We start from the raw sequence: 23,004 nt of genomic DNA, 5'->3' as shown, positions 1-23,004 counted from the left end.
AAACTGATGCAATGGAAGGACCGAGACCTCACCATGACAGGGAAGGTGCTGGTCATCAAAGCCGAGCTCTTGCCTGTCTTGAATTTTCTGGCTTCTACCTTCCCAATCCCACACCGTGTTGCGGCGGTGCTGAGGAGATTGATGTTTCAATTTCTATGGGGTGGGAAGCAGGAAAGACTCAGAAGGGAAATAATGTACAGGCCGCTACCCTCAGGGGGGAAGTCTGTCCCAGATATTGCTACGAAGCTGCTGTGCATTTTCCTGGCCTCTGTGCTGAGAGGCTTTGCAACAGCACCTGCAGCGCGTACCTGGACTTATTTTTCCAGGCTCTGGGTAGGTAGGGAGGTGTTCAGAGTGTGGGGTGTCAGACCCAAGCTGGACGTCCCACTCTCTGACACATGCCCTGCAATTTATGGGACAGTTAAAAGTTTTCTAAGATCTCACCCAATTGGCCATATTCCCCTCCGAGATGTCAGCGTCCAAAAACTGGAAGATTTCGTAGCACCCCAGAACAATAGGCAGACCCCTGTGGGCATTTTAACATCAGCCCAAACAAGGAAGGTGTGGAAACACACATCCTCTAAATTTCTGTGCAACATTCACAGAGATTTAGCCTGGAGTGTCGTCCACCAGTGCTTACCGGTACGAACTTTCTTGTACCGTAGGGGCCTCACCCCCAGCCCTCGCTGCGTTAGGGTGGGCTGCGGCGAGGAGGAGACTGTGACCCATCTCCTGTGGTCCTGCTTTTTTGCTAAGGCCTTCTGGACACAGTTTGAAGATTGGTTGCAGGCTCTCTCGCCCCAATTTACCCTGACCGCTGCTTTCATCATATACGGCATCTCTCCTGTCAAACTTCCCCCTGACGTGTTTGACAGGATCTGGGCCGTGGTGAACAGTGGGAAAGACGCCCTGTGGAGAGTGAGGAACATGGGGCTGTTCAAAGGCATCGAGGTCCCAGTCAAGGCAGCAGGTAGCCTGGCCCTGTTCATCACCCGAGAGAACTATTACCTCAGAGATCTGTGGAGAGAAGGGAGGGAGGAAGCAGAAAATCTGTGGGAAATAGAGAGCATTGGACAGTATCTCAAGAAACTGTGAAAAACATTATCATGTTTAAATAAAGAATGTGATTTGCACCAGAAAAAAAGAAAATTGTTGCTATGTAACTGTTACCGTGTCAAAATGTAATGAGATGTGATCATATATACTGTTTTAAGTATGTATATTAATGTAAAGCTTTCTGATTTGTGATTTCCTGTATTTTTTTGTGAAAAGAAAATAAAGTTCTTAAAAATCGAAATCGGTTCACCCAGGGCGAGGCTCGGCCATTGCACTCCGGCTGTGCTGACCCCTGCGAATTCCCCAAATGTGGGAATCTCGACTGCATAATTTCTGGTAGTGGGGGACTGCGTTCGCGCTCTCCCCTGATGTGCTTGGTCCAAAATCAGATACGGGAGGGTTAGGACACCACGAGCTGCGTGGCTGCGGAAGGATCCCGGTTCGACAGGAGTGGACGCCGCTGCTGGTTCTCGCTGGCTTTTAGTTAGGGGTCCGGAGAAGCATCTCAAGCTAGTTCCACTACTCCTTCCGGACGTTCATTCCCTTTTCAAAGTCAGTCGTTTTGCTGTAGTCTGCGTTCTTTAGGCTGATTATCGAGGTTAGCCTTTATTTGGTCATGGGGGGCCTCGGTACTGTATGCTGAGTCTAAAGACAGTTTCACCCGTTTTCTGATTGCTCGGTTCTGTACCAGTGCAGACATGTCAAACAGTGAATGGCTGTACCTCTACTGTAACCGTGCTCAATGAATGAAATCGGTAACAAATGAATATATGTCTAGTTATACGAAAAACGAGTGGTTTATCGACTCATCTTCATTTGCAGATTTAGAGGCAGCTTCGATATTCATTTTACAGACGGGTTTTTTTTTTTGAATATGGGTCACACACATGCCACAGCAACAAAACATCTCTAGAGATGAGGCTATAGATCACCTTTCCATCCTGCAGGTTTTCCTCCCAAAGCCTACGGCACCAACGGCGACCCCTGCTGGCCGGGAGAGCAAGAGTTTATAGCACCTGGTATTCCCAGGCGGTCTCCCATCCAAGTACTAACCAGGCCCGACCCTGCTTAGCTTCCAAGATCAGACGAGATCGGGCGTGTTCAGGGTGGTGTGGCCGTAAGCGAAAGCCCTGGCGCCTGACTCGCTACTTGAAGCTGTGTGTGGCGGGGGCTCCGTGCCCCCCGAGCGGGACTGAAGGATCGTTCGTGTGCAACTCTTTGGAAAGGAGCTGCTTTCCAAATCGCATTGCGTGCCTGGATGTTGGCGAATGCGCTCCCTTGTGTTGGCTCGTCCCGCACTGGAGGAGGACAAAGAATCTGCACGGAGGAGCACCAGGCAAGTCTTCAGTGCACAGCACTCTGGAAACATTTCGGGGCTGTCGCGTGTTTATTTCAGCACGTAAAGCGCACCGGTCCAACACTTCGGCCGGGCGCGCGGCGCCTCCGCCCTCTTGCTGCCCCTGCAGCTGCTTCACTTTTCCCTTTAGTTGCCATCGATTTTTTTGTAGTGCTATACATATACGATTGAGGTATCTTAGAGTTCTCCTTCGAAGACCCAGCACTCTCTTTTCTTTTCCCAGTGTTACTCATATCGGACTTTTTAAACCTAAAAAAAAATCGTTTTTTTTTTCTTTCAATTATAACTGAAGTTTAAACAACTAGTGTTAAGTCCTTATTTTTCTGTAGTCAAAAAAAGCAAAAATTAACATTCAGGTCATGAAAAACTCAAAAAAACTCCCCAACCACTAAACTTTACCTCCCACCTGAGCGCCATCTTGAACGCCCCTACCACCAGAGAATGCTCACGATTTCGGAAGCTGTCTCCGGGACGTGCTGATTCCACACATCCTGAATAAATCATGATATTGTTAGTTGCTGTAGCTAGACGTTCAAATGAGTTTCATGGCCAGATGGACTGTTTCCTCCAGCGGTATAGTATTGCAGTGAGACAGCACGATGCCTGCAAGACTATGTCACGCTAAACGCCACAGATTGTGTTTGTCCGTTCGTGTCAGTCGTCCCGCAGCCACGGGAAGTGGGACACAAACATGCTGCAATGCTTTCAAGACGTTAGGATTTGTTTGTGCAACATCCAAGAGGAGTACTTGTGGCTTGAATGTGAACTGTACGTGCCCGCCCCCTTTCCTCTGTAGTGCATGAGTTCCTCCCGGCATGCCCTTCGTCATTGTTCTGTCATCTTGTATTTAAAGGGTTGTATTTCTGCTGCTGAAAATAAGCAACGGTTTTCTCACAACGCCCTTTGTTCCCAACGGAGCCCTTGTCTGTCATGAAATTCTTCAAAACCTCAAGCTAGAAGAAGAAGAAGACGACAAATATGAAGCGTTATAGCAACGACATGCCATGACACGATCGATAACGATTTCCATAGGATCCCCGCGGTTGCCTGGCAACCGTCAGCTTTGCGCAGTGGCAGTATCGTAGCCTGTGAGGGTTAGCCGAGGCGTGATTATTGCTAGTTGAAAACTTTTCCCAATACCCCGCTTCCGCCGGTTTGCAATACAATCGGCGAAAGCAATTTTTGACAGTCTCGTCAGAGACTGAGCAAGGTGTTTAAAGACAGATTTGGTCACGGTGATATCATGGTAGAAAGAAACGAACTTGTTACGTGTCAACAGAAACGCTCTTTAGCTCTTTCAGCTTTATGCAGAGAACAGCGTCTGTCGAGATTACTTTTGTGTCAGCGCGAAACGCCGTGTGCTTGTCAGTATGATTTCATATTGCTCGTAGCGGCGCCTGGCTTTTGTCTGTCAAACGTTAGGTTGCGCTTCTTCATGCTGCATCGTCGGCATGAGTGGAGCATTTTAAACGTCTGTACTTACTGCGCCCCATAAGAAATCGTTTGTCCCCATTCAAAAGAGATTGTGCGATGTCCTGCAGCGTTCGCAAAGCAAACCTTTGACAGTTTGAAAAGAGGAATTTATTCTGCTTCCTGTGCGTGCAGTAGTTACAAAGTTGAACGTCTTTACACGATCTGCTGCAGTTTTCAGTGGGTGGGCTTTGTCAAATGGCTTGGAAAAACGCACTGTGTTTCTGCTCGGGAAACATCATGAGCAGTGTCCTGCATGTTTTCTGTGTATAGCTGTCTTTTAACGCATACAGAATTCATTCGAAATCATTGATTTCTCCAATTAACAAGGGTCTCTTTTTGAACCTGCCAGAAGCATTCTTTCAATGTAACAGATTTACTCCGGGGAAGGGCAGTATGACATTGAGAGTAGCTCAAGCTTTCAGCACCTTTATCTGACTGCATGTATGCAGACACTGCTCAGAATCCCCTGTAAGATTCTCCTTCAATTCCGTTTTGCAGTGCTTTAGCTCTTTCAAAAGGCTTCGCTTTGCTAGTCACAATCCAAGGCTCATGACAGCATTTGAAAACATTCGTAACTGCGTTGGCCGGGAATCGAACCTGGGTTAACTGCTTTGAAGGCATCTATGCGCAACACTGGCTCGCTCCAGAATAAATCTCACGTCGAGGGCATATTTTTTTCCATTTTACCGTGAGTCGGGCTCAGCTGCACAGAGGAGAGAGCAGAGCAATGAGGTCACAGGGACAGGGGAGTCACACGCTGGCGGTTTGAATACGCGGAAGATCACTGAGGGATCCACAGTATATGGACTCTCCGTGCGCCATCAGTCCGCACTCCGGACTCTGAATCCTGCCATCCGAGTTAAGATCTCGGCGGAACCTGAGGCGCAGTTCCTTCTTAAAACGTATTCTGGTGAGCATTTCTAGAATCGTACTTGTATAGATGCAGCCTTTAATGTGTTGCTAGGTTAAAATTGATGACTTCTTGTATTTCAGTAGGCAACTGCCCTCTTGATTTCGGATTTAATTTCTTTATTACAGGGGCGCTTTTATGAAGACAGAGTCATGTTCAGGTACTTTGCTTGATGGAGGAAGCTCATTTCGGACTCTGTGATCTGCTCACCTGGAAAGGTCTGCTATACTACTACAAGAGAGAAGTAGAGTCTGGAAGAAGGGACAATTTTATGATGCTTTGGAAGATAATGTTTTTTTTTTCTTATACTGAAAATGAAAGGTAGTTGTTTCTATATGGACTCAGTCTTTGGAATTTGTATATATATATTTCAGTGATCCCTCAGCCATTCCTTCTGTATTGTAATTCAATTTCTCTTTTAAAATTCCTTCCCCACTTCTAGGACCTGCAGTTGCTGAACTCCACAATGGCTTCTATTGGAAAGTCTGTGACTGAGACCAAGTGTTCACTTTTTTATGAAACCATTATTTATTTAGGAGCAATGAGCAATTCTTATATAAATGCAATAAAATCATTATGCTCAAACTATGAGAGAGAAAATTAAGGATAATTTAAGAAATCAGTCTTAGCTTGTTTCTATACACAGATGGTATTATTTATTTTCAAAGGAAACCCGCGCGGATTCCCCTGGTGTGCAAGATGTACCTGAATACTCTTGATCAGCTTCCTGCTCACTTGAAGAGGGCGTGTATGAAGCACGCCACGGCAGAAAAGATCAGGATGGCCTCTCAACAGGCGAGGGAGGACATGATGAATCACCTGAAGAAGGGGGTCATCGTGGATTACCACAGAATAGAGATCGTGTCTGGTGAGGCAAACAGGATAGTGGTTGTAAGACTGCTAGAGTCCTTGGGCCTTTTTGTACATGGGAAGCCTGAAGACACATTGGCAAGGTGAGATATTTTTAATCTGTAAGGCTTCTGTAGTTTCTTTTTGAAATCATTGTTACAACATATTATGTAAAAGCATGTTGAAAAGAATCTACCTGCATTCCAGCGGCCCTGAGCAAGAGGCCGCAGTCCAGGAGGAAGAGATGCCAGAGGCTGCTCTAGAAACTGAAACAGAAGCGGATAAGGAAGGGGAAGATGTGAGCTCTGAAGAACTCTATCAGCAGTAAGACTTTTTATTTTTCAGATGTATCTATTTTTTACTAAAATTCTAATTTGTCTTATAGGTATAAAATGTTTAAACCGGTGTTTTATATCCTTACAGGCCCTGAGTAGTTAAAAAGTATCAGCAGGCCGGAAGAGAGTGGCCCAAGCTGGACTCTATAGAAAGCACTCCCTGGATGCTCCTCTCCTGATTGGATTCAAACAGTACCTTACCAAGGATCTGGGAGTGGCAAATTATTCTCAGGAGGTATTTATTTTTTAAAGGCATTTAAAATTAAGCAATGGTATCTTCATTGTAAATGTTTTTATTTCTTAGCTTAAAATTCACCCATGTGAAATGATGTCAGCCATAAACATCATGACTCTATATTTCCTACCTGAATCTATTCTACTTAAATTATTACATTATACACAATTTGAGTTCATTTTAAAAAGTAAAAGGTAATGAAAGGAATGCATTTTCATAAGAAAGATAATACCGATATGCATGTGATAATCTTCCTTATATCATGTAGTGCATCATTTGGACACTTTGTGGGCTTCAAATACAAAGAAAATCATGTTCTATGGTACAAGATAAATACAAAACTTAAGCTTCTTTATAAAGCATAAGCAATCATTTATTACATCGCTTCTTGAATTAAATCTTTTGACAAGAGGTAAGACTTCTGTTACATTTAAACCCATGTTTAGCTGTGTTTTTTAGATTTAACTGAACCAATTTCTGTGTGTGATAATGTCCTTGAATTCTGACAACATCACACTAAATTACATGATATAAAACAGCTAATGTTTCTAGAGATAAAGTTTCTGAGATGCTTCTAATTACTTTTTATTACCAGGGACAGTTTAATTCACCTTGTACAGTACTGTAAGACCAAGATGCTTTTTTTAAAAGTTATTTAACATTTTATAGAACTTTGTCTACTATGGCAACATGATGTGCTTGGTGAAACTTGGAAAAATACTGCTTGGCCACTTATCTTAAGATAAAGATAGGATAAAGGTTTATCTTTTGCACCTACCTGACCCCCAGGGAAGGCCAATGCTTTCTAAGTTGATGGTTCCCTACAGTAGACTGTACTTTAATTTCAAAGGTAATGTATATTGACCCAAATCAGTTTTGGAATCCAATCTACTGACGAGATGGAGCACATCCTTTTTTCAGGATTTTAGCATCATACGTTTGGTATATTTAGTCCCTAATGCTGAAAGAAATGATCATAGAACATTTGGACACTTTGTGGGCTTGAAATACAAAGCAAATCATGTACTATGGTACAAGATAAATACAAAACTTAAGCTTTTATTTTAATTAGATTTGTTTATAAAGCATAAGCAATCATTTATTACATTAATATATGTGAAAATAACATTTTAGCATCATACGTTTAGTATATTTAGTCCCTAATGCTGAAAGAAATGATCATAGAACATGACATCTAACCTTACCTGCGGTGTTTTTAATCCCTATTGCTCAATGCACGGTGAAAGCATTCCATACATGTGTCTGACAATGAGGAATGGGCCCCTGAGACAGTCATTTGCCTGTTTCACAAATGATCGTATTTTACTAGAGATTCTGTTTGGGATTCAGATGTGCATTCGGACAGCAATCCCTTTCAAGAAATGATACGTTCTGGATGAGGTCAAAGGTGCTGGAACACTGTATCTAGGATGTGTTTGCAGAGACTGTGTGTCTCCTGCTTCAATGCAGTGATAAACAGATGTGCTCCTTTAATTTATTGGTACATGCCCAGGGCAGTAAGCAGTCTGAGGATTTATTTCCAGATGGCATAGAGCAGTGAAGCAGTGAAGTAGTGCAAAACACTGGATCATTATATTATTAGAATCTATTCTACTTAAATTATTACATTATACTCAATTTGAGTTCATTTTAAAAAGTAAAAGGTAATGAAAGGAATGCATTTTCATAAGAAAGATAATACCGATATGCATGTGATAATCTTCCTTATATCATGTAGTGCGTCATTTGGACACTTTGTGGGCTTGAAATACAAAGAAAATCATGTTCTATGGTACAAGATAAATACAAAACTTAAGCTTTTATTTTAATTAGATTTGTTTATAAAGCATAAGCAATCATTTATTACATTAATATATGTGGAAATAACATTTTAGCATCATATGTTTAGTATATTTAGTCCCTAATGCCGAAAGAAATGATCATTTGTTTAACATGCACGGGTCTGTCTCAAAGGATGCAGTACTCCTGAAGGGTCTCAAACCCTACATTTCGGATGCCTAGCTGTATCCCTCACATGTGGCACCTCAGAATGACTTCTAACCTTTCCTGTGGTGTATTCAGTCCCTATTGCTCAATGCACGGTGTACATACTGCACACATGTGTCTTGAGAATGAGGAATGGGCCCCTGAGACAGTCATTTGCCTGTTTCACAAACAGGGACCTGGACCTAGACCTGGCCCGTACAGGGCTCAAACCCACGACCTTGGCGTTATTAGCACCACGCTCTAACCAACTGAGCTAACCGGCCTCACGACAGTGCTCCTCTCTGTGCTGCAAAAAATCAAACTCAGGGAATTTCTTTTGTCTTCCTTTGAATAGAAAGCCGTGTAATTCAGTGTACGGGCTTTCTCGTGCAGTTTCATGGTTCTTGTAACCCAAATCCTACACTGGCCTAAAGTGCCCCCCCATTTCACAGCATTTTTCAGCTGATTTAAAATGTACCTAAAGGAGAAGCATTATTGAAGACCATCAATTACCAAGAGCTTTTGTCAAAGGTTTTGGTGGTCATTTTGAATGACCACAGAGCGCTGTGACCTCGGTTTTACATCTCATCCAAAAGACAGCGCCCTTTTACAACACAGCATCTCCGTCACTATACTGGGGCATTGGGACCCGCACAGACCTCAGGGTGAGCACCCCCCCGCCGGCACCATTAACACCGCTTCCAGCTGGAAGCTTTGTTTTTCCCTGTAGCTCATCCTCATCCAGGTACTGACCTGGCTCACACCTGCTTAGCTTCAGTGGGTATTCAGTTGCGAGTTGCAAGGGGATGCAAGTGATGGAGCCGCTCGCTGCAAAAGTCACTGCATTGGCCGGGAATCTAACCCGAGCCTCCTGCGTGGCAAGCGAGAATTCTACCACTGAACCACCAATGCTCAGTGCCTGGGCCTTCAAAAAAGACGCTTTTTTGGTGCTCTGTGCAAAACGCGTCGACATCTGCTTCCAGCTGCAAAATGTCATTTGCGGACGCTGAAGAACTTATTTCCAAGGCAGCGGGTACAAGCGATTGGGCGTTTTAAAACCACCAGGAACAGCAAAGAGGCACGCTTCTTTGCTTGTGCCGAAACACACCGACTGAAGGCGGACAACGTAGTCGGCAGGATTGGAACCTGTGCGGGGAGACCCCAATGGATTTCTAGTCCATCGCCTTAACCACTCAGCCACGACTACAGCAAGCCCCACCGCCGCTGCGTTCTTGCTACAATCTTACCTGGATCGCGAGGCGCCGGCGGAAGCCTATTTCAAAGTCGTTCTCCGTTTCAAAAAAACATTTCCAAAATACAAGCCTTGCAGACAGACACGCCTCAGAGGACTTAAGGGTGGCTTCATGTCGGAATGATAAAGTCTCCCCGTCCGGACATGAAAATGCCACTTTGTTACACACAAAAAAAGAATCAACAACAGAGAAATGCCCACAAGCATTTGAAAAGCCGCACCACGTCGCACTTGAAATAGCTCTTACATTAGTGGTAGACACAGGAATCGCCTTTTTATTTACGCTCTTACCAACGCGATGGAAAGCAAAACAAAGCAAAGCAGAGCAAAACAAAACGAACAAACGAAAACCCTCACGTCCCGCACTTGCATATAACGCTGTTACGTGCCCAAGCGGTATTGTACGTCATCCTAGCACTGCACCCCGGGTCATACGGTATATGGGAACGAGCACACGCCACGAATCGTCTCGAATCACTCCCTACAGCTGTAAGGCGCCTTGAAGCGTGCACTCCCAACATTCTTCTTTGCGCATCTGTGAAAGGTAAACTCTTGAGCAAACTCTGAACCAGCTCTAAGGAAACTAATCCGATTAGACGTTACTTTGACTCATCCTTTAAGGGACCCTTGTTAATTGGAGAAATCAATGATTTCGAATGAATTCTGTATGCGTTAAAAGACAGCTATACACAGAAAACATGCAGGACACTGCTCATGATGTTTCCCGAGCCGAAACACAGTGCGTTTTTCCAAGCCATTTGACAAAGCCCGCCCACTGAAAACTGCAGCAGATCGTGTAAAGGCGTTCAACTTTGTAACTACTGCACGCACAGGAAGCAGAATAAATTCCTCTTTTCAAACTGTCAAAGGTTTGCTGCAGGACATCGCACAATCTCTTTTGAACGGGGACAAACGATTTCTTATGGGGCGCAGTAAGTACAGACGTTTATAAAGCTCCACTCATGCCGACGATGCAGCATGAAGAAGCGCAACCTAACGTTTGACAGACAAAAGCCGGGCGCCGCTACGAGCAATATGAAATCAAACTGACAGCACACGGCGTTTCGCGCTGACTAAAAAGTGATCTCGACAGACGATGTTCTCTGCATAACGCTGAAAGAGCTAAAGAGCGTTTCTGTTGAGACGTAACCCATTGGGCAAAAGACGTATAATATACGTCTATTAAACGCATATCTTAGACGTCTAAATGTGGTCTACAATTCGTCTAGAATGAAATTCTAATATACGTCTAAAGTTAAACGTCAATTATACGTCTATATTTAGACGTTCATTATACATAAATGGTTGGAGTTCTATTATACGGATAAATTTAGAGGACTATTATACATATATGGTTGGAGTTCCGGATAACTTTAGAGGTCTATTATACGTATATGGTTAGAGGTCTATTATACGGATAACATTAGAGGTCTATTATACGTATATGGGTAGAGGTCTATTATACATCAAAGATAGATTTTATAGGTGTAGAAACAAGTAAAACAAGCCAATGATTAGGTTTAGAAATGTATTCTGAAAATACACATTCACACCTGAAACATATGTATTTCAAATTATACATTGTATACAATCAATCAACAATCAACATATGGGCAATAATCATAAAAACACAACTAGTCTTAAACTTCAGCTACAAATTCTGGTAACATGGCAATATACAGTATAGTAATGACAAACACAAAACTAATTACATTAACACACTAACTCAAAACCACATTTTGATTCAAATATACATTTTAAAATGTACAACTTCTATATTTCCAAGAAAAAAATATTACATAAAATATAAAATATTGCAATGGAAGTTAAGACGATTTTTGTCCACTATTTGCAAACCCTGTCTAATTGTCCTAACAGTTAGAACCAAAAACCTATTATTTTCAGAGTCCAGATCTCCTGGCCCCCTGCCTTGCATATGCATTCTTCAAGTAACACATTGCGTGCTCCTTTATTTCTTTTTCTGTTGATGTAGGGTGGGACTTCAGCACCGCAGCTAGGAGAAAATTATATAATATTACTTCCCAAATAAATGATGATTAATATCTTCTTTAGTATAATCTAAAAAATGAACGGTTTACTAAGCTCAAAGCTGAAATAAATGTATAAAATTTGGCTTGCATCATAGCAGTTGAGCAATAAAGTCTGTCCTAATTAAAGAGTACCCAAAGTTTGAAAGTACAACATAGAATAAGAATAAGAGAAACGGCAAAACGATTTTGTGTCATCTTCCCCATTCACACTATTTTATGTGCCATTTTTTTGCTTATTCACATACTATTTTAATCAAAATAATATTAAGAAAGATCTGTATGTATTCAGATAGTATTATTATTGTTCATACTTACTCGTCAAAAGAGGATTGCTGAGATATTTTCGGATATACTTTTACGTTTGAAAAACGTGTCCAAAATGGTGACCAACGAATACTAGCAATGCATTGTGGTATATAACCGGAAAATATGCTGGGTTCGATATTTTCTCAACGTATGCGTTTATTAATGTTGTCGATATTATGGTTGAAATTTAACATTGATAATACATCGCTGCTATGAGCTGATGTGCAATTTTAACGCATGCAATAAGTAAGGATCGGTCACTGTTGTATGGTATTATATATAATGACATTATGGAATAGGATGGGGACAGGCCTGGCATCACGGGGGGAGGGGGGAATGTCGCCCCTTCAGTTTTGGGCAAAAAGTTTTACCTAACTTAATTTGCACCCTAAAAAAATAGTTGTACTTTGTCAATGGTCAGACAACACTAAATGACACGAACAGTCACTCAGTCTGTTTGATAGGCAGGAGGGCTATCCGTCCAGGAACTGCACATATTATTGAGTGTCAACATTACGATCCTGTTTGCTCAGGTGGACCGATTCCTTGCAGTAGTTTATCATTATACTTAAAATCGTTATATAACTAGGACTAGTTATAGCAGTCTGTGCTTTCTGTTGGTTTTACAACATTTTTTTCTTAACGATTCAGAACGTCCATGTAGCTGCAAAAATGAACGCTTATGGTACTTTTCGCTCCAGGCAATACAAACCTTGAGAGTGACGAAAAATGTGAAACTGAACTTCATCGCAAATACCAGATTGCTAGTCGTTATCTTCTATCATGAAGCACTAATCAACGGCATAGCTGCGAGATTTCATTTGGGTAGCTGCACCGTACAGCTCCGTTTCAACTGAAATATCACTCCCCCCTCAGAATTTCAGACGCCCCCCTACAGATTTTTCCTCGGGCACCGCGCACTGATGGGGGACTTTTGTCAAGAAAATAAAAATAGAAACTCTATAGGCACTCAAACATTTTACTGTTTTTTTTCAGGCAGGTGGCAAGACCCCCTCAGCAAAACCCTTGTATGCCAAGCTGTGGGCATTGATTGTGTGCCGCAACTAGGAGTATACGGCACTCTGCACAGTGTACGAAGTAAATTATTTTCGCAGTAATTAATTTATTATATTTACTATATTTATTATACACGTGTAAATTAATTGCTGCGAAAATAATTTACTTCGTACACTGTGCAGAGTGCCGTATACTCCTAGTTGCGGCACACACGATACATACAGTAAAAAGCCTCAGGCACTGTGTTAGATGTGTTTTCGACGTTATATATGCGTTTGTTAATGTCGTCAATTTTACGGTTGCAATTCGACGTTGATTATACTTCGAGGCGACGTATATATACGTATAGCCGTAATTTCACCGTAAATATACGTATATTCGACGAATCAATGCCCACTGGGAACAAGCTCGCTTCTTTCTACCATGATGTCACCATGACCAAATCTGTCTTTAAACACCTTGCTCAGTCTCTAACGAGACTGTCAAAAATTGCTTTTGCCGATTGTATTGCAAACCGGCGGAAGCGGGGTATTGGGAAAAGTTTTCAACTAGCAATAATCCCGCCTCGGCTAAACCTCACAGGCTACGATACTGCCACTGCGCAAAGCTGACGGTTGCCAGGCAACCGCGGGGATCCTATGGAAATCGTTATCAATCGTCTCATGGCATGTCGTTGCTGTAACGCTTCATATTTGTCGTCTTCTTCTAGCTTGAGGTTTTGAAGAATTTCATGACAGACAAGGGCTCCGTTGGGAACAAAGAAACCCGTTGATTCTTTTCAGCAGCAGAAATACAACCCTTTAAATACAAGATGACAGAACAATGACGAAGGGCATGCCGGGAGGAACTCATGCACTACAGAGGAAAGGGGGCGGGCACGTACAGTTCACATTCAAGCCACAAGTACTCTTCTCGGATGTTGCACAAACAAATCCTAATGTCTTGAAAGCATTGCGGCATGTTTGTGTCCCACTTCCCGTGGCTGCAGGATGACTGACATGAACGGACAAACACAATCTGTGGCGTTTAGCGTGACATAGTCTTGCAGGCATCGTGCTGTCTCACTGCAATACTATACCGCTGGAGGAAACAGTCCATCTGGCCATGAAACTCATTTGAACGTCTAGCTACAGCAACTAACAATATCATGATTTATTCAGGATGTGTGGAATCAGCACGTCCCGGAGACAGCTTCCGAAATCGTGAGCATTCTCTGGTGGTAGGGGCGTTCAAGATGGCGCTCAGGTGGGAGGTAAAGTTTAGTGGTTGAGGATTTTTTTTGAGTTTTTCATGACCTGAATGTTAATTTTTGCTTTTTTTGACTACAGAAAAATAAGGACTTAACACTACTTGTTTAAACTTCAGTTATAATTGAAAGAAAAAAAAACGTTTTTTTTTAGGTTTAAGAATTTCGATATGAGTAACACTGGGAAAAGAAAAGAGAGTGCTGGGTCTTCGAAGGAGAAGTCTAAGAAACCTCAATCGTATATGTATAGCACTACAAGAAAATTGATGGCAACTAAAGGGAAAAGTGAAGCAGCTGGAGGGGACGTGGAAAGAGTGCTGGAGATGCGCTCGTACGCGAGCGTTCGCAGCCCAAGTGAGACTCAGCTGCCAGAGGAAGAGCCGGAGTCCCTGCCCAGCACACCTGTGAAAACCCCGGCAGCCAAGAGAGGAAGGGGCGACCTGACGCTGGAGGAGCTCCAGACCAACATCTTCAACATGATGGCACAGAGCATGGGTGAGCTGAAGGAAATGATTTGATCTAATACAGTCGCAATCGAAAGTCTTAAAAAGTCCATGGACTGTGTGTTTAAAGAGGTTGAAGACTTAAAGAGTGAAGTAAAAGTTCTTAAACAAGTAAATACCAAACAAGAAAAGCATATTAAAGAACTTGAATTGAAAGTGAACGATGTAGATAGATACCGTCGATGATGGAATTTAAAATTATTTGGAGTTAAAGAGGAACGTGATAAGGACCTTGTTGCAACAGTGAAGGGTATCTGTAAAAGGACCCTGCCGGACCAGGAGGACGTAATATCTGTAACGGACACGAACTGGAATCCGTGTCAGATATTGTAGAAGACCCTATGCGATGCGGTAAGAGCTGGAGAAAACAGGAGGCGTGGTAAAAGGAACACAGAGGGGTTTAATAGTGCACAAAATAATAGTGACAGTCCGTGAGACAGTGTACGGGGAAGACAAAACGGCATCCAAATCCAAACGAGTCCAAGGGCAGGTCAAAGCACAGTCCGAAAGTCCATCAACTGGAAATCCATCCTGGAACGCGACAAAGTTAAAATCCCCGAGAGAGGGGAGCACACAGACGAACGAAACATGGAGGTCCAAGGGTGACGGGGCGAGATCCTCCAGACCCCGGGCTCAGGAAACGGGAGGTGTCGGGGATGAGGCCTATGCCCTCAGGAGACGGACGTAGGGTTTCCTGGTGCTAGGCGGGCCTCGCGACATCTTACCCTAATGATGAGCCCCGAGGACTGGAGGAGCTGGTCTTTAAATAATAACACTAAAAAGGTACACCTGGAGAGCTAAATGACAAGAACGATAATGAGAGCAGTGGAGCGCCCTCTAGGGAGGGATGTCGGGCGTGACAGTACCCCCCCCTTCAAGGGCGGCTCCTGACGCCCTACACAATTAAAAATAAGGGCAATACTATCAACAAGAATATCACAAGCACAGACTATATACAACCAGAGAAGGAAATTCAGAATCACTATATACACAAGAGATAAAACCGGAGAATACTATATACAAAACGGTAGGGCTGTCCACTCTCAAAATAGTTCCAACGGGGAAAGAAAAAAAAAACGGAGAAACAAAACGGTCCAGGAAAAAAAAAATCCAAGAATTCCTTTAGAAAAAAAAAAATCCACAAAAAATACCTTGTCCAGCGAAACAGGAATGGATCTTGACAGGAAAACAGGAAGGGCATCTTGAAAAAAAAAAGGTCCAGATGAGGGTCCGGGTGTTCCAGATTACCGCTCGCGGGGTCTAGCATAGGCTCATCATTCTGTAACGGACACGAACTGGAATCCGTGTCAGATATTGTAGAAGACCCTATGCGATGCGGTAAGAGCTGGAGAAAACAGGAGGCGTGGTAAAAGGAACACAGAGGGGTTTAATAGTGCACAAAATAATAGTGACAGTCCGTGAGACAGTGTACGGGGAAGACAAAACGGCATCCAAATCCAAACGAGTCCAAGGGCAGGTCAAAGCACAGTCCGAAAGTCCATCAACTGGAAATCCATCCTGGAACGCGACAAAGTTAAAATCCCCGAGAGAGGGGAGCACACAGACGAACGAAACATGGAGGTCCAAGGGTGACGGGGCGAGATCCTCCAGACCCCGGGCTCAGGAAACGGGAGGTGTCGGGGATGAGGCCTATGCCCTCAGGAGACGGACGTAGGGTTTCCTGGTGCTAGGCGGGCCTCGCGACATCTTACCCTAATGATGAGCCCCGAGGACTGGAGGAGCTGGTCTTTAAATAATAACACTAAAAAGGTACACCTGGAGAGCTAAATGACAAGAACGATAATGAGAGCAGTGGAGCGCCCTCTAGGGAGGGATGTCGGGCGTGACAATATCGGCCATTGACTTTGTTCACAGGCTCGGGAGAGCGAACATGTCTGGGCAAGTGCGCCCCAGATCGATTATAATACAGTTCACCAAGAGGACGGCGAGGGACATGCTGTGGCGAGCGGCGAGGGAGAATGAGTATTTGAATGGGAACAAACTGAGGTTTGCAGAGGACCTGTCTGCCGCGGACAGGAGTACCAGGAACCAGCTGTGGCCCCAGGTTGAAGCTGCCAGAAGAGAGGGGAGGAGAGCCTACTTTGTGGGAGCGAGGGCCTTTGTGGATGGGAAGGAGATTTGCTCCCAGTGACTGCTCAGTTAATGATTATGTTTGGTTATATTTGTTATACCAGTATATACTAGTGTTTCTTTAGTGTTAGTTTGGAATGGTGTAGTTAAGTGTTAAGGACTGTTATAGTTCTGGTTGTTGTAACAGAAGAAATAAGGTTCTTGATCCCGAGATGAAGTAAAACAGATGAGTTTATTGCATGCAAGGAACAATAAAGCCGAAGTCTTGTTTCCCGCAAGAAACAACAAAACCGAAGTATTGTTCCACGTACTGTTACAAACTTTTGGGTTATATAGTGTTTTCTTCTCCGTTTCTGACGTCACTCGGTCTGATGGTAAAGAGGGGGGTTCATGGTATTTGGCCAGTTTACGATGTTCTGGGCAAATGGTCAGTTTAACATTACACCCAGGGGGGTTCCTAGCTTGCATCTGCAATCCTTATCAGTTAACCCCCTTTCCTGCCATAAACCCCAGCTTGTGACTTAGAAGTCTAAACCCCCTACAGAAAGGATTAAATTCAAACCCCCGTCTTCACATCTTTCTTCATTCCCCCCTTATAAAATATGGCATACGTCAGTGTAGCCTATTTTTATAAATACAATGTCAGGGCAGATCTTTCCTTTCTTGGCGAACAGGTATGTATTGCCATGTCATTGTACGTTCCACGGTTATAGCAAGATGTGATACATTTTTTTGTGAATGTGATGATTACAATTATACATATAAACAATACTACTCCTACGGATAAACACTATAAAAAGGTTCCACCCCAGGCCCCAAACACAGACTTTACCCATACTGAAATTTCTGTCCCTCATTGTAAATGTGTTGGGCCAGATCTGAGATGTGCTCAGAATTTTCAGGAATATATGTGCAGCATTCAGTGCCAATTACTGCACAAGTTCCTCCTTGGGCCGCCAGTACATAATCTAAAGCTAGTCGGTTCTGCATGGCCACTGTTCTGAGGGCTACCATTTCATCATTAACAGCCTTCAGACTAGATGAGGTAGAATTTGCTAATTCTTCTAAAGTCGAGGCCATTTGAATTAACTCTCGACTCAGAAAGTTCATGCCGGCTTGTGGAAATATTATACCTAAATAATATTCCCAATCAGCCAATTTTCTTTGTGGTCTGTGGTTAGGTCCGAAGGGGCTGTGGATTTGAACACGGATATGAGGAACCACATATCCTAAATAACATGAGCCAGACCACTGGGCTGGCAACCATGGGTAGGCTCGTTTTCCACAAATGAAATATGTTCCGTTTGGCGCTCCCCATGCCTCTGAAAATAAGAAACTTATACCGAATTGTGGGGTGTGCCGATCCCATCCTGGAATTTGGAAGGTAGAGGTGGATATATTTGCAGCGATGGTAAGGTTGCAACGACTCCATCCAACCAAGTGCAGACCATTAGTGTGCTGAAAACATATGTTTCCCTCACGTTCCTTATTTAGAGTCAGGTATGGTGGTGTATGGCTTCTGTTATATTTAGGAGCGTAAGAGCCTGTGAAACTCGTGGGCTCTAAGCCTCGCTCCTGTAGATATTGTAATGTTGTGCAGGTTAAAGTCGTGTTATGGCAACCCCCATAGTTTGTCATATTAAAATTTCCTAAATTATCCCTCCAAATGATCATGCCTATGACTTCCTCGCGACGCCAAGGAATGGCTCCCATAGGAAGTCCTCCCTGTACATATTTGGGTAATGCGGCACACACCCAGCAGGCACTTTGGTTGGTTTTCTTAGCTAGGATAGGAGAGGCCTAAAAAGGAATTAATTCCATGTTCTCCTTTGTGGGAGAGATGATCATTAATTCCTGCGGAACATAGTCCTACAGCAACAATTATTGTTATAAACAGAAATGATTTCATTCTGAGTCTGTAAATGGGGATGAGGCTCGTCGGCAGTGTGGCGCGTGGATCCAGCGATCTTTTCCTTCCACTCGAACCGCAGACTCGGTTGTCAACAGGATCTGGTAGGGTCCGTCCCACCTGGGCTGGAGAACCTGTGAAGGAAATTTCCTGATCCACACCCACTCTCCTGGGATGAGGTCGTGCCCTCCTTCAGGTGGTGGTCCCCACGCCTCCAGGACCTGCTCGCGGGCTCCTTGTGTGGCCTCTGTCAGCAACTTGCAATAATACAAAGGAATGGTTGATCCATCTGAGGAAACCCCAGTCTCAGCACCTGTAAGAGAACTTGATTCAAATTATTAAAGGCGGCTTTTGCTGCGGGAACCAAGGCAATCTTGTCCTTGTACTGCACTCCCCCCTTAAGCAGATCTGTTAAGAGTTGTGCTCACCCTGTAAAAAACATTGCACCCAGGCCCTGTTAAAATTTCACAATGCTAGACACAAAAGGGCCTTATCATAACTGCTTCTATTAGACACTCTAAAGCTGAAGCAACTCAGACTTGTGGGTTTCCTCGTCAGGGGAAGCACTCAGAATACCATCAACATACTGAGTGATCACAGCCAGTTGAAGCCACGTGATACCCTGTTCTGCATAGTCATTCTTTGTAATGCATAATATTCCAACCCAATAGATCTGGAATAAAACCACCCATTAAAATCTGGTACTCGGCAAGTAAAACTTGCTGTCCCAATACTCCTGTGGCCTCCTGCCATCTTCCCATATACATTGCTCTATAGTACACTGTTGAACAGAGGAGTGAAACAAGCAGGACAGTAGTGCTCCAGTATCCCCTAACAGAGAAACCAACACTCCATTAACAGTACATTTTTATCCACTGGACTGGGACAGACTTAGGGAGGCTACAAGGGATTTACAGGATCTAATCGTTAGGTAAACAGATTTTCTCACAAGACGTTATTCTCCCCAGTCTCGATTCTAAACCTACACCGTTTCAGCATGTCTGGTTTCGAGACATTCGAATAAAACCAAATTGTTTCCATTATTGCAACTAATTGTATAAATTACAATTTATAATAATTTATAATAATACAAAAACTGTTTAACTACTTTTACGTCCACCTGCACTGTACTTATACGTTTCAGACGCTCTTATATTTTCCAATCTCCTTAAGTTGATTTTCGTCAAGTCTCTTTAGTTACGTCTCTAGCCAGTCCCGCTGGCTAAACACACTCACACCGTCATTTAGTATACCAAAACTCACAGTTACACACATACATGCCGGCACACAAATTCATAAAACACACATACACATCGAGAATATATTTTTCTCTTCGTAATACAATGTGCTGTATTCTTGTTTTACTTCTACATGAATCCTTTTAATTCCTGAAGCGCACTCCAGGTTCGCTGCATTTCTAATTTCGGGTGCGGTACTTTAGCCCACCGGTCAATATCTTACGGTTTTGGATTTGATCGTATGGGGGAAATCAGGGAAGGTAGGTGCGATTGCAGACCCCCTCGACGGGGTGCGAGACAGTGTTAGAGTGGCACTGTCATCAACGGCGCCAGCCCCTGCTACATCAAGTCCTTTCCCACTTCGAGTGAGAGTACAGATCTGCGGGCGCCCTCCCTCTAACAGGGGAGACCCTGATCCGTCTTTATCACACTCATACCAAGTGTTATCCCAATCAGACCCCCCTTCTCCATATGGCCACTGAGGGAATTGATCCCAATTATTTTCGTTTCCTGCCTGTTTGTTCCCCTGTGGGAGAGCAGGATATAACTTAGTCGCTGGCTGCAGCACATTAACCAGTGCAGCGTGACCAGGAGTTAATTCCTTCTTTAGTTTCTCATTCTCCTGTACTGCCTCTTTTAGCTTTTTTTCTATACTCTTTCGTAGCGATTAAAATATCTTTTCTTCCGGGTTTTTGTTTTCCCCGTAAACACACTTTTAAGTCACATCCCAATTTCTTTTTTTTTTTTCTCATGTATCTGCCACCACTGGTGCCGGCCGTGCACCAGGGTGGGAGCTACATGCTTGTGCTTTTGCCAATCAATACTCATATATGCTTTCTTTACAGGCGTCTTCGCCCCCAAATTCCCTCTGACAAACTCAGCTTTTTCCATATTTTTCTCCTTCTTTTCCGTCAACTTACACTTTTCCGATATTTAAACGGACCCTTCCACCACTTTCTCAAACCATCAGTTAGCGCACATGTTCGGTCTCTTTAAGATTTACTTTTGTCGTGTGTGAGGTAACAGCTCATTCAGTAGGGGGATGTTTTCACTTGGAAAAACCTGTGCATTACTGCACTCATTCAGCCAAGGGCGTCTGTTACCTCCAGATCTAAATGCCTCTCCGAGACTTTAGAGAGGACTTACACCGCACTGTTCACAGGTAAGAAACGAGACCTCGAAAACCCCCTTTCTTGATCAGTAATTCACCATCCCCAGAACGCCAGCATCGCTGCTTTTGCCCCGGGGTGGACTTACGCACTGAGCTCAATCAGGGCGATTCTCGGGTCTCAACGTCCTTTAAATCCTGCTACTTAATGCTTTGCTCTTTATTATGAGGTGTGTTTATGTTAGTGTCGTGCGTGTGTATATGTATTTCACAAACAAGGAAAACACCAAAAACATACATACATATATCTCTTCTACTCCTGTTTCCTTTAAAACAAAAAAAAAAACCACGCCACGCCAGAAACCACGCCACTCCAATCTGTGCACGATCAAGGCGTAGCTAATCTCAGGACCCCGGGCGTAATTAAAGCCCACACCAATCCTGGATTATACGTGCATTTAATGCACCACTCAGCTCCAGAACCCCGGGCGCAATTAAGGCCCACACCGATCCCGAGCCACAGAACTCCGGGTGCAATTAAGACCCAAACCAGTTCTGACCTTCAGAACTCCGGGTGCAATTAAGACCCACACCAGTCCTGAACTACGTGCATTTAATGCACCACTTGCTCTAGAACCCCGGGCGCAATTAAGGCCCACACCGATTCTGAGCCTCAGAACTCCGGGTGCAATTAAGACCCAAACCAGTTCTGACCTTCAGAACTCCGGGTGCAATTAAGACCCACACCAGTCCTGAACTACGTGCATTTAATGCACCACTTGCTCTAGAACCCCGGGCGCAATTAAGGCCCACACCGATTCTGAGCCTCAGAACTCCGGGTGCAATTAAGACCCAAACCAGTTCTGACCTTCAGAACTCCGGGTGCAATTAAGACCCACACCAGTCCTGAACTTCACGGTAAGGGTCCAAAACCCGTTAAAAACTCCACGCGCAATTAAGGCATACACCAGCTTCGAACGCCTGTACACAATACCGCGGAACCCCTGCCAGACCAAATTCTGGGCTTACAGCAACCAACCCATTACATACACCGGTGCCTTCCCCGGGCCAGAGGAATTCAGAAACTCACGTTTACTCCGTCATCTCGGGCGATTCTCGCAGGGAGCAGAGATTTCCCAATCGGTCAGAGAGAGTCGGGACTTTTAAATAAAAGAGGAGTCCTTACCTCTTAGTTATGTGCGCGCTGACCGTCTCTCCTGCCGATGGGAAGTTCTGCGCCTTCTGGAGCATCCGCCGACTACGCCAAATTTGTTGTAACAGAAGAAATAAGGTTCTTGATCCCGAGATGAAGTAAAACAGATGAGTTTATTGCATGCAAGGAACAATAAAGCCGAAGTCTTGTTTCCCGCAAGAAACAACAAAACCGAAGTATTGTTCCACGTACTGTTACAAACTTTTGGGTTATATAGTGTTTTCTTCTCCGTTTCTGACGTCACTCGGTCTGATGGTAAAGAGGGGGGTTCATGGTATTTGGCCAGTTTACGATGTTCTGGGCAAATGGTCAGTTTAACATTACACCCAGGGGGGTTCCTAGCTTGCATCTGCAATCCTTATCAGTTAACCCCCTTTCCTGCCATAAACCCCAGCTTGTGACTTAGAAGTCTAAACCCCCTACAGAAAGGATTAAATTCAAACCCCCGTCTTCACATCTTTCTTCATGGTTCTTTGAAAAACTCAATAGTTTAGACAGTCTTAGAGTTAGTTATTTGCTTTTGTGTATGTCTTTTTCATGAATGCCAGAGGTACTCGAAATGTTGTTAAAAGAAAAACTGTGTGCTGAGTTTTATTTTTTACAGGAAACGCATGCATGTTGAAACTAAAGTTTATAAATAATTGAGAAATATTAAAGCAAGGAAAATATGATACGTGTAAAATATACAATTTGATCACATAATTACTTAATTACCTCTGGTAGTTAAATGCTTTTTTCTGCTGCGTTTTTTTTCTCTTGTACATGACTCTGATCCTCTTGTTGTATTTGTATTTGTAAATTCTATGTTTAATAAAAAAAAATTAAAAAAAGCATTCTCTGGTGGTGTCCTGCAGGCTTCCTGTGGGTGT

At 43.6% G+C, this 23,004-nt stretch overlaps 4 non-coding genes across 4 annotated transcripts; 2 read left to right on the top strand and 2 right to left on the bottom strand.

Moving 5' to 3' along the window:
* Positions 1–1,254: 1,254 nt before the first annotated feature.
* Positions 1,255–1,424, top strand: LOC138237419 (U1 spliceosomal RNA). Its single transcript, XR_011188951.1, has one exon. It is a non-coding gene; the product is annotated as a U1 spliceosomal RNA (small nuclear RNA).
* Positions 1,425–2,060: 636 nt separating this feature from the next.
* Positions 2,061–2,179, bottom strand: LOC138237388 (5S ribosomal RNA). The gene has a single exon (XR_011188922.1). It is a non-coding gene; the product is annotated as a 5S ribosomal RNA (ribosomal RNA).
* Positions 2,180–3,472: 1,293 nt separating this feature from the next.
* Positions 3,473–3,614, top strand: LOC138237432 (U4 spliceosomal RNA). Its single transcript, XR_011188964.1, has one exon. It is a non-coding gene; the product is annotated as a U4 spliceosomal RNA (small nuclear RNA).
* A 9,680-nt stretch (positions 3,615–13,294) lies between these two features.
* LOC138237351 (U4 spliceosomal RNA) lies at positions 13,295–13,436 on the bottom strand. The gene has a single exon (XR_011188887.1). It is a non-coding gene; the product is annotated as a U4 spliceosomal RNA (small nuclear RNA).
* Positions 13,437–23,004: the final 9,568 nt, after the last annotated feature.

Source organism: Lepisosteus oculatus, unplaced genomic scaffold (assembly GCF_040954835.1).
Source record: "Lepisosteus oculatus isolate fLepOcu1 unplaced genomic scaffold, fLepOcu1.hap2 HAP2_SCAFFOLD_96, whole genome shotgun sequence".
NCBI classification, from domain to species: domain Eukaryota; kingdom Metazoa; phylum Chordata; class Actinopteri; order Semionotiformes; family Lepisosteidae; genus Lepisosteus; species Lepisosteus oculatus.
This window is presented reverse-complemented; position numbering and strand designations above follow the sequence as displayed.